Below are 25869 nucleotides of genomic sequence, written 5' to 3' on the forward strand. Positions count from 1 at the left end.
CTACTAAAGTGACGCACACCGGCTAATACGGTTGGAACCAGCGCGAAACTAACTTCGTTGGAACAACCACGCATTCGTCTTTAAAATGGTATAACTTTTATATAGTCCTTATAAAATTTCCCTAAAAAATTGAACTCCTACTACGTCCCTGTTGTTTGACTCGACCTCTATTTCTTTAATTTGCATTATTCAAGCACTCTTTGAGTCTCCAATGCCATCATTTTCCTTCTTTGCAAATCATAATTCAGAAAAAATCGAGTGGCAAAGGAAAAAATAGGAAGCAAAGGGACAAAGAGTAGGCAACTGTAGAAAAGGAAATTGCAGGTTCGGGGTCCATTTAGCTTTTCTCTTTAGTTGAACACTTGCACATAGAGACACCAAACCTATCCCTCACTTTACATTACTACTTGTTCCACGTAGCAGTCGAGAGCCTTAAATCTTTCTTCATATGATACCAAAAGCTATCCAAATCCCTTAACTTCCACCAGGTGCAGCAGAGAATTTAGCTCCCGGAACATCGATCCTCTGCCAACTATTTTACTGACCGGGAAGGCGTAGAAGAGGCAATGATGAGAAAGAACGATGTCATGACATTGAAAGAGATACCTAGGGTAGAAGATGAAAGTAGATGGAGCTTGATGAGCTTTGTAGATACGAGTCCGGCGACGATCGAAATGCAAAATGAAGGGAAATTGGATGAAACAAAGGTGGGAAGCCATGCATTATTGGTGAAAAAGATGAAGGAATTGGAGATGATGGATGTTGGTGACATGGAACATGTACTGGATGTAGAAGAGGCAATCCATTATTATTCCAGGCTTAAACGTCCCGTGGACCTTTCGATTGTCGACAAGTTCCTCATAGAAATGTACTCCGAATTCTCCGTTCCAATGGCCTCCACCAGCATTGATGGTTCCAAGCAAGGATTTGGATCATTTAGGATGTAGAAATCATGTTCATGTTTTTCTCATCCCAGACTATTCTGAGTAGTGTTCTTGCCTGCATTTTTATGCTGCTTTAGCATTTAGTTCTTGTTTCTATTCTAGTTACCAATAAACCATTGAACTTTTATGTCGAGATTTCATATTCGATACGCTGCAGATCGAAAAATCATCATATATTATCAATTTATTATTTTAAAATATTTCAATAGAATCTAGCAATACCAAACCAATCCAGCAATGTATTTAGGAAGAGATCAAATGAATAATTTGACTTCTATCTTCAACTACTTGATCAATAGCCTGATGAAGATACTAACACGTTATACTCCTTTAAGCGCTTCTGGAAATGCGCCAACCGGGTTTGTAACTGGGTGATGCCAGAAGCCTTCTGCGAGAGAAGAGCAGCCAATTTCAATATATAATCGTCCAGCTGGTTTCCGGGTCGATCTGCTTCAACCAGCAGGTTCATCTCCTGGAAATGTTACATTAAACTTTAATGAAATCATGAAAGCAGCTCAAGAAGGCAAAGAATGTGTTAAGAACTCAGGTTTACCTCTTTGACAATATTCATAGTTTCCTCTACCTGTTTCCTGTGAGCATTTACAAGATCCTCTTCTTCCTGTAAAAGCATCACTTTGGCTTTTAACATTCAAACAAGTTACTTTGTATGTCTCTTAATGATAATAATTCTCTCATAAAAATTACCTGTAGGAGAGCATTCAAATCATCATCTGAATTTGAATGCTTGAAATTGGATCTTACTGGTTCTTTCCACTTCGTCTGACCGTTAGATTTCGGTATCTTGTTCTCCAATGTAGAGAAACTGTATTGATCTCGCTTCCTATTTTGCTTCCACATCGGTTTCTCCTGCTGCTCATAGGTGTCTTCTGATGCATCAAAATCATCTCTTTCGTTTTCGTCAGGCCATGTATCATTAATATCATCCTCCAAAAATGATGATGCAGTTGATAAAACCGAAGACAAGGGCTGAGCAGTTGATTCTTTCAGATTTAAGGTCGAAGATAAAACATCTTTCTTCGGGTTTCCCCCTTTTGAAAGGCTCTTCACCCTAGATGAAATTTTTACGACTATAAGTCAAATGCATGAAAGAAGACAATTAAAACCGAAAGCGGAATAACTTTAAAAACAGATGCCTAAACATTTTTTATAATTAGGCAAGCTAATTTACCTATCTGCATATCTTAAGGTGTTCAGAGTGTGTTCACACGATCCTGAACTTGGTGAAATGCAAGATATCATAACCGTGCGAGAATTTCCATAAATGAGTCTCTTAGAACCTCTGTCAGTTTGCTGCCTCTGAAAGGAATGTGGCCCTGATCGTTGTCTAGAGCTCTTATGCACTCCTTCAAGGCAAGCAAGCTCTTGTTGATCTCTGCACCTTCCATTCTGCATTAAAAAAGGTTAATTAAACAAGCACATTCAGCAAAACTAAATTTGTACCTATCCGATGTTTGTCCACAAGGAAAAATATTTGGTATGCAAGATCTGAAACCATGAACTCGAACCAAACTTTAAATGCAAAAACAAGGAGTAGGGGTGTATTTAGACTACTTAAACACACTTTTACTTTGAAATGTTTGGATTTGATATTAATTATTGACTAAAATTAATATAGAGGCCAAACAACTAAGACAACTGCATGACATTAAATTTCGAGATGAACCAGAAACATACTATTTGGCATAACTATCTCCAAAATATTGTCATTTATTCTTTATATCAAGCTCCGTTATTTAATCTGCCCCATATCCATGGTCATTTTGCAATTTAAAAGATGAGCAGTACCTTGTCTGTTTATCATTATCTGTAGTATCTGCACCCCGTTCACTTCCAGCCAGATCTATAAAGGAGATCTTGCCAACAAGACGGGGAGGCTTTGACCCATTGCCATCAACAGAACTCTTGATGGCAAGCTGAAGTATGGCATGAGATCGGGATGATTCCTCATTTGCGCCTGTGGTACCAGTACTTCTTGTGGCATTTCCTTTCTCGATAAGCTCCTTAATAGTCTCTACATCGGATACTACGTACTCTTGCAGACCCACAATACAAACTTGCTGCTTCCCATCCTCTCGCATGCAAAGTTTTCTGCAGAAAGAAAGGTTGGGTTTCAGAGAATTAGAAACAATACCACCGACCAGAAAAGATGAATGCGTGTAACAATTAACAGCTTACTTCCTATTATCACCGAGAAGATCATACAATTTTCCTCCATATATCTCGAAGAAGCTTACAAACAACTGAAACCCTTGGTTCCTGTAGGTATGGTGCATCAACCTCAAAATATCCCTAGCGGCTCTAAGAGGAAGCGGCTTCATAGTATAGGTTTTTCCACTGCCTGAACAAGAGAAAGACCTGTAAGTGCAAGATGGCTTAAATATGTAATTCAGAAATAAGAGAAGAATTGATGCAGAAGGCAGATTATAATTTCGTCTCAAACAAGAAAAATTCACAGCAAAAAAGAAACCTCCTCCAGCTTCACCGATGATGGGGAAAAAATAATGACCAACGCTTTAGAAAACACATCCTCATAAATAACTACAAAATTATGCTAATAAAATTTCTGAGAATAACACATTCAGAACAATTTAAAACTAGAGAAATGTTACACTAAATGACTAAATCCAAATTTTGGGTCATGCAACAAACTTCAACAAAGTATCCATCTAACATTGGTGACAGTTACTCACCTGTTTGGCCATATGCAAAACACGTGGCTTTAGTGCGTTGAAAAATTATAGGAACTATGGGCTCCACCGTCTCACGATAGACCTACAGAAAGAAAAATGAAGCCAAAACAGAGTGAGGAAACAACCATTCTAGGAAATTCATATCCTGTAATATATTCTAACCTTATCCACTAATAAGTTCAGATCATCTACTCACCTCATCATTTGATACCTCCTCATTCAGCACTGCATCAAAAACAAATTCATGCTTCTCCAAGTATTCCGTAAGGTCAACCTACAAAATTTCAAGAATTAAACATGCCAATATATGTAGTATGAGGATAGACTGATACTCCTATGCTACTAGATTAGATGAATGGTTGGAATGTCTAAAAAAACAATTAATAAATGAACACGAGAAAATACTATAGGTTTTTCAATGTGCTATGTCATGGCATAAAGAGCATATGATACTTCCTCCGGGGACCGAAATAATCATTTGACACTTAAAATAGAAGTAACAAGGTTCCTTTGAGATTTCTTATTGGTGTACAAAACTCCTGCTTAAAATAATTAATATGAAAACTGCATGTCATTGGTTCCATTTGCATTTTCCTTTGTTACTTCAGGCATAAAATTGGGGAATACACATTGAGATTTTCTGGTTTCATTTTGGATCCCTATGCTTCTTCGTGACCTTGTTACCTTAAGTTTAGTCTCATGCACTACTAGGGAATTGGAAAGGGTCTCTATGATATCTTCCTCATTCTTTGCCAACTCCTTTTTATTGAGAGGTCTCTTGCGCACCTGCAATCAGAAACCCATAGAAACTCTTAGTGGTGGAAGTAGCTTGATGTAAGATATATAGATGATAACAGGCATGAATCACAAGCTAGTAACCAGCATCTACTGCTTGTGTTGCTGTTGCAATTCCTTTAGGTTGAAAAGAGAGCAAATTATGATGAGATAGTCAAAGGTAATCAGCAGAACAAAGACATACCACAACTTTGATCTTTGCAACTGAATTGACCTTCTCTTTGTCTGCCGTGAAGCTTTTGAGTAGGCCATTCTCTAGCACACCACCAGCCCTACTTGTTTGTTTGTTATTTGAAATATAGGGTTCAGAGTCGTCAAAGCTTCTGCCTCGAACTGGATTATAGAGAGAATGACCATTATACAGGTTGGGAACAGGCATCTGTCACCAATAAAAAAAAATCATTACCATAAACAAGTATAAAAATTGAATTACTCCTGAATAATTTTTTTATTTTCCAATGCCTTGGCAACAGAAAAAAATACGTCAATTACATTTTTACACATCCAGCATCAGTTCAAATACTCATCCAGTTGAATCTCAAAATTCTACATTGCATACTTCTAGAGAAAACAAAAGTACAAGTATCTTTCAATTTCACTGCAACTTTGAATTTATGGGCAAACTGCAAAGAGGTGTATGGGTTGAACCATAGTCACATGGATCGCAGTACGCTCCGGTACGGGAACATGATTGCAATTCGCTAGGTCCCTAAAATTCGGTACGAGGGGTAGACTCATTTCGGATCACTCCGGTACGATGTACCAGTTTCTTAGGTTGCTATTTTTCTACATCAAATTTTATAAGTAACTATAAATAGTAAGAATAAAATAAAAGAAATTAAAAGTCCCTTAATAACTGAAATAACACAAAAAAAACAAGGATTTAAATAATATTTACTCTTAACCAGAAACACAGAAATGGGGAAAAGCCAAAACGATTGTGTTTTGCTTAATATATATATATATATATATATATATATATAAGCCAAACGGCTTATTTTCATTTTGTTTCATTTCTCATTTTTGAGAGATAGAGAGAGAGGGAGATACAACCGGCGCCCAGATTCCGATGGTTTTCCGCCGCGTCATCAACGGCCGACACCGTACGCCGACGTCAGAAATAAAAGAGAGATGTCACCCAAAGCGTTTCCTCACCCTTGTTTCAGATCTAAGGTTAGTTTCGCCTAAAAATGGGTCTATCAACGTAGATCTATGAAGAAAGCTTCAACTTTTTTCGTCTCCGGCGATTTTGGAACGACCTGGAATGCGTTCGTACCGCGTTTTGGATCGCAGCGTACAGTATGTAGATCGTGAGCTATTGAGCGATTTATGTAACTATGGGTTGAACGAAGTGCATGTGACAGAAATCAAAATAAGTTGTTAACATACCGTAGGAATCAACCAAAATTGCTACAAGGGAAAATTGAATTCACTCAAATAGCTTACTTCTATCACCAAACAATAATTTATATTACTGATATTTAGTCCATCAATAGTAGACGTGAAAAATAAACCCACTGAAGTTAAAGAAATGGTGAATGACCAACCTGAGGTAAAAGCTCTGTATCAAAAGAATGCAAATCTAAGAGACCAGGACTGAACTCATTGGGTGATTCTTCACCGTTCTTCCTCTGGCTCGACGGCCGTGAACTAACCGGAGGACTCATAGGTTCAGTGAAAAATTCATTCCCCATATTGAAACCCCTTTGCACGTTCCTATAAATTCTAGATCCTTGTCCTCCTCCATCTCTACCGCCATAAAATGCATCATCCTGCTCTCAAGTCGAGCAGCAAAATAACACAATCAATCATTCAAAGTTCGATATAATAACCAAATTGTATTGAACATGGATGCATAAAGATCCAGAAGTCAATCCTCTAATCAAAACCTCCCAGCATTACTTTGTAATCTTCGAAGTAGAACGTCAATCGAGCATAACAATTTAAACAGATAAACACAAAATTTCTCTTTTACTTCTAGCTCTTTTCATTATTTCCCCTTGGAAACTGATTATAGATATACAAAAAGGAAATTATCCATAAAAAGAATAAAACCCCATTTATGTTCCAACCAAATGGAATCTAAAAAACAAATAAATTATTTTAGTGCCAAAAAAGGGGACTTTTGTATCGCAATTTTCTCTTATCATTAAGACCAAAAATCACGTAATTATAGATCTAAAAAATTCCACACTTTCCGTTTATACCAAAAGAAGTACGTGTAAGTGGATACAAATTTTCATTTTGTGTTATCTGCACAATATCCGGAACAAAAACATGAAAAAAAAAATCTATAAAAAAAAGCGTGAGGACCTGAAGAGGAGGAATAGAGTTGTTAGAAGAATGAAGATGCTGAAGGCCGGCAGACTGAAGCCATCTTCCATTCGACGTCGTTTCCAAGAAGTTATCAGAGTATTGTCTCTGATGGTGCACTTGCAACCCTGACGCACCAGATATCCTCCCCTGTCTGCCCATTCCGTTCATCACAACTCTCTTCCCGTCCTCAATTATTTATACCCACAGTGGAATTTTTTATTTGAAAAACAGAAAACTTGGATGCTTTGATCCAAAGCTTCTATTTCTAAGTTCCTTCTTAAAAATGGAATTAACTAAGAGAAAAATGCACCCCGATCACCCGATTTATACTAAAACGGATCTTAATCAGGTTGTTGCCTAAAACAAAGAAGCTTATTTTGCCTTCAGCTTTCGGTTACAGACAAGATTCAAAGGAGTGAAAATGAAGATGACTATGTCTGTCAGTGATATGGAGAGGGGGGGGTGAAAGGATGGGGAAGGTTTAAAACGGCAACGTATTGGTATAGTGGTGGATCCAGTGGGCCGTAAAGGGTTTGGGTAAAATGGATTTAAAAAAAAAGAATAGGCCAATCAGCAATCACCGTCCCACATGGTGGGGCCCTGGAGAGATTAATCCGTGGTTTTTTTTCCAATTCTATCATGGAGTTAATTATTTAGGGTATTGGCTTAATTTTGATTTTATTTTGGAAACCATGACACTCTAGTAAATATCGAATTCGTCATCTCGAGGTAATAAATTACTGAATATATTATTTTTAAATTATCCCCGTGATGTTGGTCTTATGTGGACTATTATTTTATTATTATTAAAATAACTTATCACCTCGGTATGATGAGTTCGTTTAAAAAATAATTTTTTAAATTACAAAAATAAAATAAAAAGTATAAATTAAAAAAAAATAAGTGAAACTCATCATGTCGAGGTGACGAGTTTTTTCACATTCAAAAAAGTAGTCACTGGTCACGACTATATGGCCAACGGTCATGGCCAACAGTCACTTAGAACTCGTCACCTCGAGGTGATGAGAAAGGCCGGGTATTTTTCCCAACTAGTCGTTTATAATCGTTGGATGTAAGACTATAAATAGAAGTTTAGAGTTTTGGTTTTTCATCAAACCCTAAATCCAAAAAAATACAAGAAAACATATATTCTCTAAAAATCTCAAAAAATGGCAACCCGAGAATATATGTTGCACTTGGATAACGTTCATGTTTCGTCGATCGTACGCCGACCAGATGATGAATGGAATATTCGTAAGCGTTGGATGACATACGAAGAGTCGCATTAGTGGACCTTGATATATCTGCAGCAATCCAGTCTATTTCCGACCCATATTTGTGCGTGCCTTCAAGTTGTAACCGGCTTTGATTGAGGCTTTGGTTGAACGTTTGTGACCTGAGACACACACGTTCCACTTCCTGAGTGGTGAAGTGGCGAGTAATTTGGAAGACTTCGCTTAACAATTTGATGTTTATGTGAATGGAGCCCCCGTGGTGAGTCAGAACATGTATGACCCCGCATCGTAGGTCTACCAAGTTTTGGGAAAATGGCCACCATTCGAAGTCATCGACAACTTTCAGGTACGGATAACATGGTTGGAATCGAAATTCCAAGTGCGGACAAGTCTACTAAGGAGGAGGTTATTTTTGCGTCTCGAGCATATCTTCTCCAACTGATCAGAGGGGTATTATTATCGGATAAATCCGATAATTTGGTGCATACTCAGTATATGCGATATTTGGAAGACTTTGTTGTGTGCAGTAATACCAGTTGGGGCTCGGCGATGCCTTTCTGTACTGAGAGCTTTGCAAGGCTACAATTGTCCAACCAAGTCGAAAGTCGATGTCACTGACTGTCCGATACTGCTACAATCGTGGGCTTGGAATCGATTCATGTTTATGACGCCAATTACAACAACCCCTATCGAGTTTCCTCTGGCTGCAAGATAATTATTTTTTATGATAATTTTAAATAAATTTAATTTTTTTATTTGTTTATAATATTTTTTATTTAAAAAAAATTAGATGGCGTCATAAAATATTCGAGACGAAGTTGGCGGGTGCCACTGGACGAGATATACGAATGAGGATGGACATTGTCGGTCGATATGCGGTATGAGATACGATTTTTTTTAATATTTTTAACTTTATATATACTAATTTTGATATTGAATATTTACAGTTCTCTTGGCTTCCATATGTTGATGTGGAGATCAACCAGTTATTGCTAAGGGGATTTTTTTGAGGGGTTTCATTTATGGTGTGTCGTGATGTCGTTATTGCATTATGCGATTGTTGGGTGGCACGTTACTGATAGAGTGATACGATAGTTTGCGTCGCATCAGTAGATTTCTACGTAGATGGTTGATATGGACGCAGTCCATATAATTGATACGCGTGGGAAACATATCAAAATTGACCGGTGAAACACGCTATATACCTCGACGCGTGAAATCAACTTGAACAATCGTTCCCCCGCGTCTCGACATTACATTGCTGGACCTAGATTTTGACTATTCTCCCTATCCCCAAAATCACGAAGCAAATGAGAAACCATATCTCACGACATCTGAAGAGATGGGAGAATGGAAATATCATTAGGACACATGCGCCAAGTCCAAGTCCAAGAAGAAAGCATCTTCGTCGTCTTCTTTCGCTTCAGCATCTACAATTGAAGAGTACTATTATGCATCTCATGCTAGTTTCTGTTTCTATCCTCCGTTTCATACTTCAGCCGAGACTCAACTGAGTTAAGTTGGAGGTTCATAGGATGCATCGCAATACACTCAAGCATCTTCGACAGAATATTCGGTTGCAGGTGAGTGGGAGCATATCCCATATGTTCAACAAAGTAGAAGCCAAGTCGAACCAGTTATGGCAATGATAGCTTCAAATGTCATAAATCCATCACTGCATTTCGAATGTGGGTCCTAGAGTGTGTTAAGCACACCTCCTCGGCAAGACAACGACGACGGTAGTCAAAGCCTACGACCTCGGCATACTTGACGAGCCCCGCGACATTATCATTCGACCACTCCACGACATCGTCTAGAACTTAGGAAATATAATAAATTTTCTTTGTAAATATTTATTTTTTTCTAATTATTTTATTACTTTGCATTTTTTTAATTTTCATTTTTTTTAGATTTTATCCGGTCGAACTCGTTACCTCAAGGTGATGAATTCCAAGTGACTGTTGGCAATGACCGTTGCCCAATAGTCATTTACCAATGGTTACTTTTTTGAATTTAAAGAATCTCGTCACCTCGACGTGACCAGTTTCACTTAATTTTTTAAATTTATACTTTTTATTTTATTTTTTAATTATAAAAAATATTTTTAAACGAACTTGTCACGCCGAGGTGACGAGTCATTTTAATAATAAAAAAATAATATCCCACGTGAAGCCCACTTCACATGGACAATTTAAAAATAATATATTCAGGAACTTATCACTTTGAGGTGACGAGTTCGGTATTCACTGTAGAGAGTGTTGTAGTTTCAAAAATAAAGTCCATGTTGGCCCAATACCCAAATAATTAATCTGTTTGGGGTATTGGGCCAAAAAAACCTTAATCTGTTGCGCGGCTGATTTTTTTTGAATTTTTTGGGTAAGTAAATCGAAGGTCACTAAACTATATTTAAATTATAATTTTGATTATCGATTTTTTTTGACAATTTCTAAATCTAATCTTAATCTTATCTATAGGGGGGGAAAGAACTCTAGAGGGAAAAAAGGATAATGCTCCCAATGAGTATAAAACTTGTGACATTGCAAATGAATAACGCTAGTGACTAATATATAAATTTTGAAATTTTAATAAAAAAAAGTACTCAAACGTTAGTGATCATTTGTGTAGTTTTCCCTAAAACCTCACATACCTTTCATGAAATCTTCTTCTCTTCTTACATATATTACATATATAAAATAAAGGGTAAATTACACCAACTATCACTAAACTTACTCTCTCTCTCTCTCCTATTTTACTCCCTATACTTTAAAATCCGTTCAATTTTCTCAGCGAACTTAATACATTTGATTTTTTTAGTCACTCTGTCGTTTTCTCACTAACTACGTTATAAATTAGTTGTTATATAGATGCAAAATGACATCATTTTGGTGAAAATTTAGTTTTTCTAAAACGATATCGTTTTAACGATATTAACTATTTAATGGCGGAATGACAAAAAACCAAAATGTAGTAAGTTTAATACGAAAATTGAACGAATTTAAAGTATAGTAAATGAAATAGAAGGGAGAGTAAAGTTCATTGATAATTAGAGTAATTTACCCTAAAATAAAATAAAAAACATATAGCTCGTACACAAATAACTCCACGCCTTTTATTTATGTACATATGGACTAGGACAAATAGGAAATCTTCGATGCACAAACTTCCACCTAGGAAGCATGAACTTTGCGGACAAACACGAAACCCACTGCTAATTTATTAAGGAACCTTATTCATATTACAATATGCATTATATTAGTAAAATGTTATTTAACCAAGCAACGAGAAGACCTATTTCTTCTCCCAGTGGCCGCCATCCTTTTGAACCATTTTTCTGCGATTCTCGTCCACGTCCCACCATTTTGGAGGAATTTTAGTGTCATTCAAACAGTCCAAATATTTGTCCATAAGTGCAATATCAAGATCAACCGCCAGCCGAAACCCTTGTTCTTGTACACCCGCAACTCCATGCAGATACACGTTCAGATCGTGAGCAGTACAGGAGTCTTTGCATTTCATGTAGTCCGACTTGCTGGTGTCGACCATCAGCTCTTCTCCCACATGGGTGTAGTCGTAGACCGAGTTGTTTGGGAGTTTCGGAACGGGGTCCGAGGAATTCTGAATGCGCAGAAGATGAAGAGAACCACCGTTGCCGAGTTGCGTGAATCTGTTCTTCAGACTGGTGGTTCCGACACGCGGACCGCCGTATACGAAGGCCGTGACCATGGACGACTTAATTTTTTGTTGGCCACTATGTCCATTGCAGTTAGAGTCGCGAGTGCTGCGCCCAAGCTATAGCCTGTTACGGTAATGCTTGTTTCCTCACTCTTGTACTTGTTCACTAGGTCGCTTATTGCATTCACGACCTGAATAAATAAAACAAAGAAATATTATTGTTGATACTAACATTTGGGCTAGAATATTATCATCTTTATTTGGATAAAGAATCGTATTAATAAAAAGTCAATTTTTGAACCACGAATTATATCCTTTTATCTTTAGATATGAAGGGAGTAAAAAGAAGTAGAATTTTTTCTTCAATTTTAACCTAAAGATATTACAATGATATTTAGTATTGGGGTTATACTAGATATTCATCAACTGATATTTAATCATTTAATAATAGAGATAGACGCAAAATTTTATATCAATAGATAAAGGATACAATATATATATTTGGTCTATCAATGTACAAATATCTATCATAACCCCGACATTGAAGATAACTATAAAATCTCTAAATTAAAATAGTTTGTCAGAATGTGATTTTGTGAATTTGAAAGTTTTAGGATGGTTGGATTCACCCGATGTCTCTTCGTATATTTTTGTCTGACAATAAATTTGAAGTGGATTTATTAGAAATCATATCAAATGCTATTATTAATCTAACGATATTAACCTCTGAAGCTTTGATTAGGGGAGAAGTCTTCAAAGGATTTCATTAGAGGAGTTCTTCCAAAAGTTTCAGTTAACATAAAAAAGAAGATATAGATACAATTTACGGAAGAGATTTCGAGGAAGTATAGCAGTTATTAATCACCATAAAATATTTTAGTTTTCTAATTAATTTCAATCTCTCGACTGAATTGATATCAGAAACAAACAATATATGAGAAATACCTGCGTTCTGGCACTAGTATAAAGAGAGAGGAAGCCAGTCTGCACCATAGCTTCAGTGGATGGCCCGAACAATTCCGTAGCTCGTTTGGGAGTACAGTTGGCGTTGTGGATCCACTCTGTGTCAGTTTTAGTCCCTCTCCAAGCAACCAAAATATCCCTCCTGCCCACAACAGCCTTGCCATCATCTGGGGTCACCGCCACATACCCAAACCATTCAGACTCGGAGTCGGCATAAAGGAAGTGAGTCACAACATACTTGAACTTGTTTCCTTTTATAAGACAAGCCACTTCGAAGAAGTTTTCTTTTGAAGCGTCCGGTTTGCCGGTATCATCGTCGTAGAGATCTCCGACAGATCCAACCCTTTCACCGTAGTGAATTATATAGCGGCGGAGATCACTGTCCAGAGGATGCAATAGATCCTCCCAATTGCTCTCGCCACTTAGTTCTCTCCTACGAGTTGCTATGGAGCCCATCACTTTCTTTGATTTTTTTTTGCTGGTTTGTCGATGTGCATGTGATGACTCCGCTAGCTTTGTTTGGCTGCTTTATATAAGGGGGAATGGACATGGGATAGTGGATTCTGAAGTTTGATTAATCTTTGTTGGTTGTGAATAGAATTTTACAATCGATATCTCCGTGTAATTTTATAATGCAAAGAGATGCTACACAAGGATGGGAATCACTTTCTAACTCACATCTAGAAGGATGTCAAATCATGTGTTGGTGTCGAGGATGAAATTGTAAATAGGGGTGAATGTTTAATCGAATCGAATTGAATTAAGAAATTTTGAGTTAATTGAGTTGATTAGTCATATTTTATAATAATAGTTTTATTTAAAAAATTGAGTTGAATTTATGAATTTCAAGTCGAGTTGTTGGAGTTTATGTTTAAATTTAATTGTAAATATTTATTTATACAATCCCATTCTTGCACCTACTCCTCTTCTTAACATCTTATTCATGGTTGAAGACTAAGGGAGTTCTCTCAATCTTTTCGTTCTTTTTCTCTTTACATTTTATACTTAGCATTAATTTGATATATTATGTCCATATCATCATTTATTGTTATGCCTTATTAACATATGTTATGCATTCTATGTTCAGGTTGTTAATTATGTACGAACATCTTCATACTATGCATGACTATTGAATATAAAGCATGATAGTAGCCCCACATTCCTATACTTAGTTTTATACTATGCATGTGTTATTAATTACTTTCATTCCTAGCTTAATATATGTTATTATTATGAGTTTGCATCATTCCTTAGCTTATGCTATGTTTATGATAGCTCATGCATTCATCCTTAGCTCATTTGCATGGTTAACATAGGTGGAAGCAAGCATTTGGATTGATTATAGCTCACACATGTCTCATTTGTTTGTTTTCTTTGTTTCCATAGGTATACACATTGGTAAGGCACCATATGGAAGCTTGGAAAAGCTAAACAACAAGCATGACAACTCATGGATAGCTCGAAGTGATGACAAGCAGCTGAATGGAGCTCAAACATAAGGATCCTAGCTCAAGGTTATCTAACATTAGCTGGAGAGTAGCTGGCATTAGCTGGAGAGTAGTTGAGGACTACAATAACTGAGCTGAGTACATGAGGTAACTGGAGGCAGCTGGAGTGACACTAGGTATCGAGCTAGCTACTTATGTCATTACATAGCATACACATAACATGTGAAAAACATATGGCCGAGGGAACGCCATAAGCAAAGCATGGAAGAGCACATTAAGCAAGGAGACATGTGCATTCATTAAAAATACATGTGCCTTTCTTTGAATTCAAACTAGGTGCCATTTCTCAATGGAGTTGTAACCATTTGTCCAAGCCTTTTCAACCACACATTTTAGGCGCCAAGGATAAAGAGCAACAAACCTATTCGACCAAGCAAAGCACACACTTATTCAAGCATTCCAAGAGACCGAACCATATTAATCATTCGACCAAAAGAAGTCATAAGGCTTATGAAAGGCTAGCCGAATCAACACCTCACTTATTCATTACTAGGGGTTGTAATTAATCATTAAATGAACATCTATCTTCATAGGAAACACCTTTGTCGAATCCATACATAACCATTCGATCTAGTCTCTTCATTTTGAATAAATAGCCAATGCCTTGGCTTTGTAAGGTACCCATCTTTGAGCTTTAATACAATTGAGAGTTTAACTCTTCATTCCTTAGTCCTTTGTGAATTTATCGACTTATCAAGTAGCGATACTTGTGGTATCACCCCTTTTTCATTTCCATAGATACTTGAGGCTCTTGGATCATATATCTAATAGGTCAAAGTCCTTATTTACTACATCTTAAGAGAGCTTATAAAGGTTGGGTATATACTTTTTAGTATAGGTTATTCTTTGAGCATTTCTTCAAGATACAACTTCACCATCACCTTTCCTTTTCTTCTTAACCATTCCCTACGGCCATAACATCAAAACTAGCCCTTTACTTCATCATTTCAAGCCCACCTACATCACCCTTCATCAACTATCCAAGCCACTCTGATTAGCATCTATTCGCTTACTTTGCAGGTTGTTTGCTTCCTTCCTAGATCCACAATCAGGAGGTAGTCTACCTTACATCAAGTAGTATTTAGAGCATTGGTGGAAGAAGCAAACTGCAACAACAACAAAAAGAAGTGAAGCTCTACCATCAAAAAGAAGAAAAAGAACAAAAAGAAGTGCAAGTGAAGTTCAAAGCAAGAAGGCTCCAAAATAACAAAAGGAGTTCAAAGTTTCAAAGAAAATAAAAAGACTTCAAAAATAAAACACAACAACGAAGAATGGTTCAAAAGGCACAAGCAACATCAACTTCACTTATCAAGCAAAGTAAGCATCATTTGAAGACTTGATTGTGGTAATAGTGAGGTTGTAAGTAACTTGTTTTGTATGTAACATTTTTGTAACATCCCAAAATTAGGACTAGTGAGTAAAATATAAGTTTTGAAACTTCGAGGTTTGATTTCAAAAAATTAAAAAGTTCAAGGATTTAATTGAGAATATTTTGTGAATGATGGTTTAGTAAATATTAAATGAAATAAAGGGATATTAAACACGTGGAATGGGATAAAAAGGAAAAGAGAAGTCTGGAACCTGGTTATCTTCTTCTCTTCCCGTGTCTTCATATATAAGGTGAGTTTGATTTTCAACTGGTTTTCTTGCAATTAAAAGAATGGTTTTGATTAATGGAGTATTAGGAAAGACTATGGGAACTTAAAAGGAGATAGAAAATAAAATATAAGGAAGTTATGGAAGATTTAATATAAGGGGTGGTTAAGTGAAATTATGGAAAGAAGTTAGTAAATGAGTTTTGAGATTAAATTTGACTTGTCATGAATAGAAATAAGAAATTCAAAGTGTTATAACTGAATTTGGAACATGTTGATTATTTGGCATGATTATTGAATTCAAGTATAATAGTTATATATGGGATGTTATGATGAGTTAAAGTGAAAAAGTTAATTTGTATAAGTGTGGTTAAGTTTAAAGGCATGAAAGAAGAGTAAAATAAGGAATTTAGCTGGGTAATGGTTGATTTCCGGGTTAAAGGAGTAAATTATGGGCCTGGGGTATCGGTATTGTTCATTCAGTACCGATACTTCAAAGATGAAATGAATGTTAATTGGGGTATGGGTATCAATACTTGTTGAATGAGTATCGATACCAAATGAGTAGTATCGATACTGGGGGTATCGATACCATCTAGCAAGTATCGGTAACATTTTGAAGTAAGGATAGCAGAATCGAAATTGGGTATCGATACCGTGGAAGGGTATCGATACTACAAGCATAAAGATATCGATATTGTGCTTGTAGTACTGATACTATTTGAGCTGGAATTTAGAAATTAGTGCTTTGATTAACTTGCAATAGTAAGAATCTTTGCAAGTAATTCGAATTCCGATATTTATTGGATTTTGTATTCGTGTAGATAACGATCGAGAGCAAATTCTGGACAAGTCAACCAAGTAATAGTCATCGAGAAGAGATAATAGATCGATATTGACTAGTAAGGCCAGGTGAATGCATACTAGTTGATATATGATAGTTGATGGAAATAAGACTTGTGACGAGTCTATTTTCTATATTAGAATGCATGTATTCATAAATATAAGCATGTGTTTGATATGAGTGTATGTGTTGTTGGTTATTGTATATGTTACATGATATATGTTAGTATATGTTAGTGTATATGTGAATGAGCATAGATAATATATGTGATGATATAAGAATAAGATATAACCCATATGATATGAGTTATATGATTGTTTACATGATCACAAGACTTGAGACATGATATGAGATATATGAGGAAAAGTATATGTGATTGATATGTGAATGTGAATTATATGAAAATGTTTTACATGTATATGGTACTTCGGTACACCTATTTGGTCCATTGAAATGTATGTGGTCCTTAAGGAGTGGTCATTCGGGATATATATGTGATATGTGGTCCTTCGGGACATCTATATGGTCATTCGGGACAAATTTCATATGCCACTAAGTGGGAATTATGCGAGCTGTGGTGACAGCATATGTGCACAACCTCTATGTACTCACATATCTTTAGTTCTCACATGTGTACATGGGCTACGGCTAATAAAGAGATGGCAACAAATACAATATATGTGATGTATATGCTTTTGTGATATAAAAGGTGTTACAAGAATGATATGATGATGTGTGTGTTGTATGGTTAAGAATGTTAGGTACAAGAACATATGACTAAGAGATATGAATGATAATAATATATGTGCATGATAAAAACATAAATGATGATATGTATGTATTTGTTATATGAAAAGTATATGAGTTGTATGATATGATAGTATAAAATATGCATGCATTGTTAGGAGATATAAACTGCATTATATGTGTTTATTATGCCTCACTAAGTCATCGACTTAGCGTGTAAATGTTTCACACGTAGGTTTCGAGAATATTAAGGAGCAAAGAGGAGCAAGACAGATCAGACTCTCATTTCCGAAGTTCAGATCAAAAAAGAGTTATGAGTCATGTGTATTTTGTTATATTAAATATAGTTGGCATGTACTAAGATATTTAAGTTGATTATGCTCTGATATATTTTGTAAAACCAATTGATTTAATTAATGCAAAATATTCAATTTCTTGATATGTGAATTTAAAATTTAGCCAATTTGTAAAGAAAAACGTTTTGAAAAGTCAATGTGACACCTCGGACTCGGATCCAGGTCGGATATGGGTTGAGGTGTTATAATTAATGGTATTATAGCTAAGGTTTAGTCGATTCTAGGCTTAAACCGAAGTCAAATGAGTTTTAAAATGTGTACATTCCAACACAAGGTGAAAAATTTATGATCTGATAGTGTAAGGAGTATGTTGTCTTGCTAATAGAATAAGATTAGTATGATATAGTAGTAATCTGATTATGAGAATTTTTGAAGAAAGTAAGAAGTGATAGATCTAATGGTGGTAGCAATTCACCTGCCCGACCAGGCAGAATGAAGAGCGAACACCTCAGAAATTGTTTTTATCATATTAAGGATTATTTTTAAGAGATTGAAAATGCCTCTGAATAGTGTTTGAGGATCTCCATCATTTTGAAGTAGAGTAGTTACTTTGCTACGCTGATAAGATAGAGTAGAGGGGATAGATGATATCATGAGAATATTAAATGATCAAGTGATGTAGATCTTGTTTCGGAAGAGTTTAAGAATGGGTACGTCGGTGATCAATTTATAAGACAAAGGAAGTTGGAATATTTGAGTTTGAACAAAGGAGATTGCATTGTGTATGAGTAAGAATGCAGGTTTGATAAGTTAAGTAAATTAGTGATGAGTAAATTTTGACTAGAAATAATGTATATGAAAGGTTTGATGAAGGTTTACACTCTAGATTGAAAGAACTGGTGCTGACCAACAAAGTTATGTGATAGTAAGTATATTAGAGTTAAAGGATTAGAAGATTATGTCAGGTTAAACTATCTAAGTATGGCGTGGATTTGGATATGGTTATGTATTTTGATCATGTAAATGTGATATAGTGAAGGAGATAAGGATTCATATGTTTGAAAGAAGTTAAGGATTGATAGAAAAGTTTAAGATGATAAAAGGGGATATGTGTATTGTGATTCGAATAAAGATTCTACAAAGAATAAAGTTTGTGTAAGTAGTATTAACTATTAAAGTTATGAAAATGTGATAAAAGTTGGTGATCAGGGATAATTATAAGTGATATGAAAAGAGAATGAGAGCTTGAAGGAAAAGATATGATCTGTTTTACAAAGAGATCTTGATTTGTGGAGTAATAAATAGATCAGGAAATGGAAGATGGAATTTAAAGGATCAAATATGACAAGGGGTATATGGAGGTGTAAATTATAAGTTTGATATTAAGGTAGGAAAATTTTACCTTCTTAGTGGAATGAGAAAGAGTTGTTATAAAGTATGTATCAGAATTTCTTTAGAGACTAAATAGAGATTTGTATGAGGAAATGGAGTAAGTTAGCAACCTTGAGGATAAAAGGTGAATATTCATTGGATAAATACGTAAAGTTACATGAAAAGATTACGTGTATCGTAATTTAGACAAGGATTTTATAAGAGTAAAGGTTTGGTTAATGAGACAAAGTATTTAGAGAATGACGAAAAGAAACAATTGACTCATGATCTTAAGTGGTAAAATTTTGAAATTCCTGTCTATATGATGAGTGATATTATATAGATGATTAAGGTCGACTGTAGGTGAAGAGTTGAAGAAGTAAAATGGCAAATTTATTAGCAGTAATCACGAAAGATTAAAGTAGAGGAAGCAACAAGAGAACACTAGAAAATTTGTTCTTATCGATGTGTGCAGTGAAAATTCGAGAATGAATTTTCTTAAAAAGGAGGGGAGATTTGTAACATTCCAAAATCAGGACTAGTGACTAAAATGTAAGTTTTGAAACTTCAAGGTTTGATTTTAAAAAATTGAATAGTTCAAGGACTTAATTGGGAATATTTTGTGAAGGATGGTTTAGTAAATATTGAATGAAGTAAATGGTAAATTTGTCTTTTCATAGGAATGATTTTTATGTTCCCTTTATAAGGGATATTAAACACGTGGAATGGGATAAAAAGGAAAAGAGAAGTCTAGAACCTGGTTATCTTCTTCTCTTCCGTGTCTTTATATATAAGGTGAGTTTAATATTCACATGGTTTTCTTGCAATTAAAAGAATGGTTTTGATTAATGGAGCATTAGGAAAGACAATGGGAACTTAAAAGGAGATAGAAAATAAAAGATAAGGAAGTTATAGAAGATTTAATATAAGGGGTGGTTAAGTGAAATTATGGAAAGAAGTTAGTAAATGAGTTTTGAGATTAAATTTGACTTTTCATGAATAGAAATAAGAAATTCAAAGTGTTAGAACTGAATTTGGAACATGTTGATTATTTGGCATGATTATTGAATTCAAGTATAATAGTTATATATGGGATGTTATGATGAATTAAAGTGAAATAAGTTAATTTGTATAAGTGTGGTTAAGTTTAAAGGCATGAAAAAGAGTAAAATAAGGAATTTAGTTAGGTAATGGTTGATTTTCGGGTTAAAGGAGTGAATTCTGGGCCAGGGGTATAAATAATGTTCATTCAGTGCCGATACTTTAAAGAGGAAATGAGTGTTAATTGGGGTATGGGTATCGATACTTGTTGAATGAGTATCGAAACCATAAGGCTAAAATTTATAAATTGTTCAAAGAGTATCGATACTGGGGGTATCGATATCATCTAGAAAGTATCAGTACCATTTTGAAATAAGGATAACATAATCGAAATTGGGTATGATACCGTGGAAGGGTATCGATATTACAAGCATAGAGGTATCGGTACTGTGCTTGTAGTACCGATATTACTTGAGCTAGAATTTAGAAATTAGTGCTTTGATTAGCTTGCAACAATAAGAATCTTTGCAAGTAATAGTCATCGAGAAGAGATAAGAGATCGGTATTGACTAGTGAGGCCAGGTGAGTGCATACTAGTTGATATATGATAGTTGATGGAAATAAGACTTGTGACGAGTCTATTTCCTATATTAGAATGCATGAATTCATAAATATAAGTATGTGTTTGATATGAGTGTATATGTTATTGGTTATTGTATATGTTACATGATATATGTTAGTATATGTTAGTATATATGTGAATGAGTATAGATGATATATGTGATGATATAAGAATAAGATATAAGCCATATGATATGAATTATATGAGCTATATGAAAATAAGTGATGTGTTTACATGATCACAAGACTTGAGACATTATATGAGATATATGAGGAAAAGTATATGTGAATGTGAATCATATGAAAATGTTTTACACGTAAGTGAATCGAATCACGTGCCTATGAATATGTGAAATAATATAAATGATAATGCCCATGTTATGTGTCATGAGAGCAAGAGATATAGTTGTTATGCCAAGAGTCGAGGGTTCTACTTGGTCCTTCGGGAAATATATGTAATCCTTTGGAACATATATGCTGTACTTCGGTACACCTATTTGGTCCATTGGAATATGTATGTGGTCCTTAAGGAGTGGTCATTCGGGACATATATGTGATATGTAGTCCTTCGGGACATCTATGTGGTCATTCAGGACAAATTTCATATGCCACTAACTGGGAATTATACGAGCTATAGTGACAGCATATGTACACAACCTCTATGTACTCACATATCTTTAGTTCTCACATGTGTACATGGGCTACGACTAATAAACATATGACCACAAATACAATATATGTGATGTATATGCTTTTGTGATATGAATGGTGTTACAAGAATGATATGATGATGTGTGTGTTGTATGGTTAAAAATGTTAGGTACAAGAACATATGACTAAGAGATATGAATGATAATAATAATATATGAGCATGATAAAAACATAAATGATATATGTATATATTTGTTAAATAAAAAAGTATATGAGTTGTATGATATGACAGTATAAAATATACATGCATTGTTAGGATATATAAATAGCATTATATGTGTTTATTATGCCTCACTAAGTCGTCTACTTAGCGTGTGAATGTTTCACACGTAGGTTTCGAGAAGATTAAGGAGCAAAGAGAAGCAAGACAAGTCAGACTCTCATTTTCGAAGTTTAGATCAGAAAAGATTTATGAATCATGTGTATTTTGTTATATTAAATATAGTTGGCATGTACTAAGAGATTTAAGTTGTTTATGCTCTGATATGTTTTATAAACCAATTGATTTTAATTAATGCAAAATATTCAATTTCTTGAAATGTGAATTTAAATTTTAGCCAATTTGTAATGAAAACCATTTTTGAAAAGTCAATGTGACACCTCGAACTCGGATCCGGGTCGGGGTGTTACAATTTTCTTTCTTTTTTCTATTTCTAAGTCACCCTATACATTATATTTGTTTTTCATTCCTACAAACCCTTTTGTAGCTGACATACAACAAGTAAATACTACTTGAGAAGTTTTGAGTAAGTCTACAAAGAACCTTGGAGGGAAGAGATCAAGTTGAGAAATGCTTGAGTGTGTGAGATCAGAAGATGATGTGTAAAAGCCATTTAGTCCTAGAGTGCAAACACTAGTGAATTGAGTGGTATTTCAATTTCTTTGGAGTGTTCTTGTGAGGCTTTTTGTGAGAGTACTTTCAGTAAGGTCCTTATACACAATTCTTTATTATTTCACTAACCATGTCTCGAGAATTAAGTTAGTTACCTAGTGGAGAAGTACCAAACTTATAAGCACAAGCAATCATGTTGGATGGAAAAATTAATCATATTGGAGATCAAACCTATTCATGAATGGATAGATCAAATGGAGGCATCTTTTGGTGTTATAAGGAGGCAACCTTAACAAAGACAAGATGAATAAATTGAAAATGTGGACAACGCTGAAGTTAACCAAGTTTCATTAGGATCAAGGAGGAATCATCCGAGAGAACAAGGAGCTCATTATTCCTTTGATGACAACCTAAACAAAATTAGAGCAAACATCTCTGCAATCCAAGGAAATATGGATCCAGAAGCTTATCTTGATTGGGAAACCAAAGTGGAACATGTATTTGAATGTCATAATTATTCAGAACAAAAGAAGGTTCGAATGGAAGTCATAGAGTTAATTGATTATGCTCTTGTTTGGTGGGATCAATTGGTGAGTACTAGAAGAAGAAATGGTGAGCCCCATCAATATATAGAGAGACCATCATGAGAAGGTGTATACTAGTCCATTATCATAGAGATTGTTGAACCATGTTTTATAATATTTTGATATAACAAATTAAGGAAAAATGTTTTTAGACTTGATTGAATTTGTTCAAAGTTTTTCAAAAAATAATTCAAAGTCCATTAAACTAGAATTTTAGCACAAAATAGTTTTTTAGGTATATAGTACCGATATTGTTCTTATAGTATCGATACTACATGAACAATATCGATATTGTTCATGTGGTACCGATACCAAAGGTAAGAGAAGTATTGATACTCTATAGGTAGTATTGATACTACCAATTGTTTTCCAAATTGCTCAAATTCCAGAATGAAAAATAGGTACTCATACTCAAGGGGTATCGATACTACTTTACACAATGGTATCGATACCATGACGCATAGTATCGATACTGGTCAATCCCAACGGTCTTCAACGGCTAGTTTATTTAAAAAATTATAAAGATAGTACCGATACTCATGAAAGGAGTACTGATACTCCCTATTCTAGGTAGTTTTATTTTGTAGAAAATTGATCCCCAATGGCTCCAAAACATCTCCAACGGATAGAAACGAACACAAACTCATTCCAACATATAAAAATAAGTTGAGGACACTTGAAGAAGGTTACAACACCTATCTAAGCAATAAAGATCAAGAGAAAAACTATTTCACTCTTTATCTTTCATTTTCTATTGTACATATGTGTTTGAGCTCATTGAAAATCTTTTAATAGTTTTCTTGTGAGTTTAATTTTTGTAAACACCTTCCTTTTGAGAGGTGTTTTTTGTTTAGATCTTTTAACCTTTGTAAAGGGGATTGGTTATAGCTTAGCCTTTGAAAAGCTAGGGAGTTGTAAATGTTATCTCTTTTTCCTGGAAAAAGAAAGAAAAATTAGTGGATTTGTTAGAAAATCCTAAGTGAGGAGCTAAGGTAGTAGATGTAGACTCAGTTGTTCAATTGAGCTTCATTTGAATCCTAACAATTGGTATCAGAGCTTGACTCATTAGAAGGTTTAACAATCCTGAGACGATCCTTGAAGAAGCTCTATCCATTTTCGACACAACCGAGAAGATGACTTCTACCTCCAGCTCGTTCCACATGGAAGACTCCCAACTCATTTGAACATATAAAAATAAGTTGATAACACTTGAAGAAGGTTACAACACACATCTAAGCAATTGAGATAAAGAGAAAAGTTATTTTACTTTTTTTTTCCTTTTCTCTTGTACATAAGTATTTTTGAGCTCATTGTAAATCTTTCTATTATTTTCTTGTGAGCTTAATTCTTGTAAAAACCTACTTTTGTGAGGTTTTATTGTTTACATCTTTTAACCTTTGTAAAAGGGAGTTATTTTAGTTTAGCCATTGAAAAACTAAGGGTTTTGTAAATGTTATCTCTTTGTCATAGAAAAAGAAAGAACAAATTAATGAATTTGTTATAAAATCCTTAGTGTAGAGCTAAGGTAGTGGATGTAGACTTGGTTTAGAAGTCTAGCCACTATAAATCATTGTGCAAATGCTCCTATCATTTCTCCTCCATACCCAAAATTTTTCAATAGGCCATTTCACCCCTATTGGCAATTATTCATTTGTTCAATTGAGCTTAATCAATCCCAATAATTGGTATTAGAGCTTGGCTCATTATAAGGTCTAACAACCTTAAGATGATCATTGAAGAAGCTCTATCTATTTTCGACACAACCGAGAAGAAGACTTCTACCTACTACTCGTTCCACATGGAAGACTCCTAACCGATCGACAAGTGTCCATACTTCAATGGATCCAACTACCATTATTGGAAGAAATTAATGAATCTATTCATCCAATACAATGATCTTGATGCGTGGGAGATAATCAAGAATGGCTACTCTTCTCCAAAGAAGAAGACGAATGAGTGGAGTACCCAAGAACAGAAGAAAACTTAACAAAATGCTAACGTCATGCACATATTGTTTTGTTCATTTGGTTTCGATGTCTATGAAGGATTTTCTTCTCGTTCAAATGCCAAGGATCTTTGGAGTAGGCTCGAAAAGTTCCATGGAAACAAGAAAGAAGAACCAACAAAGGTGGTGTGCTTAATGGCTCTTGAAGAGCCCAAGGTATCTTCTAACTCTAATAAATCTTATTCATGTTCTTTTAATGAGTTACAAGATGCATATGTTGAATTATTTTTGGAGTTTGAGACCATGAATTCTAAATACAAGGAAATGATTTTAAAACTTAAAGCTAAAAATGATTTTCTTTTGAAAGAAAAAGTTGATTTTGAAAAACAAAATGAAATTTTGAAAAAGAATTTAGAGCTTTCAAAAATGAAAATTGAAAATTTGAAAAAGAAAGTTTTGATTTAAAGGTTAAGCTTGAGTGTTTAACAAAAGAAAAGGAAATCATTTTAAATAATTCATCTAATTTCATAATGACAAAATGCTTACATTGTCATTATCATGGTCACAAAGAACATACTTGTCCTTTAAAGAAAGGAAAACATTTTAAAATTAAACAAGTATGGTTTCCTAAGGGAACAAGGGGCATTGAAACTAACGTTCAAGGATCCAAAGCAATTTGGATACCAAAATCCACATAAATGTCTCTTGTAGGTGTGTAGGAGCAATGGTGATGAAAGTGAAGATATTCAAATGCTCTAGCCACACTTGATATGGAATGGACGAGTTTAGTTTAATCATGCACGAGTTTTGATTTTAAATAATTTTATGTTTCTATCTCATGTATGTTAAAAAGTGTTGTGATGAACATTTTCTAAAGTTTTAATGTTTTTTCATAAATGTTTGTTTATCATAATGAATTTTGGTCAAAATTGGTTTTAATGCTTTGTTTTTACAAAATTTAATTTTTGACCTTAATTTAAATGTTTATGCATGTGATTTGTTGCAAATGATATCTCTCTAACAATTGATATCAATTTTTCAAATGCATAACAGTTTTTGATAGCTTTACGCACATGCACTTAAATACAAAAAAAATGGTATTGCATAAAGTATATTAGACTTTGATTTATTGAATTTT

General features: G+C 34.7%; 1 long non-coding RNA gene and 2 pseudogenes across 1 annotated transcript; 1 reads left to right on the forward strand and 2 right to left on the reverse strand.

Moving 5' to 3' along the window:
- Positions 1–1217: 1217 nt before the first annotated feature.
- Positions 1218–7159, reverse strand: LOC120212459 (annotated as a pseudogene).
- Positions 7139–25869, forward strand: LOC120212461. The gene is made up of 3 exons (XR_005524698.1): positions 7139–7209; positions 25443–25446; positions 25850–25869. It is a non-coding gene; the product is annotated as an uncharacterized LOC120212461 (long non-coding RNA).
- On the reverse strand, positions 11254–13130 carry LOC120212460 (annotated as a pseudogene).

This window comes from Hibiscus syriacus, unplaced genomic scaffold (assembly GCF_006381635.1).
Source record: "Hibiscus syriacus cultivar Baekdansim isolate YM2019G1 unplaced genomic scaffold, ASM638163v2 tig00110013_pilon, whole genome shotgun sequence".
NCBI classification, from domain to species: domain Eukaryota; kingdom Viridiplantae; phylum Streptophyta; class Magnoliopsida; order Malvales; family Malvaceae; genus Hibiscus; species Hibiscus syriacus.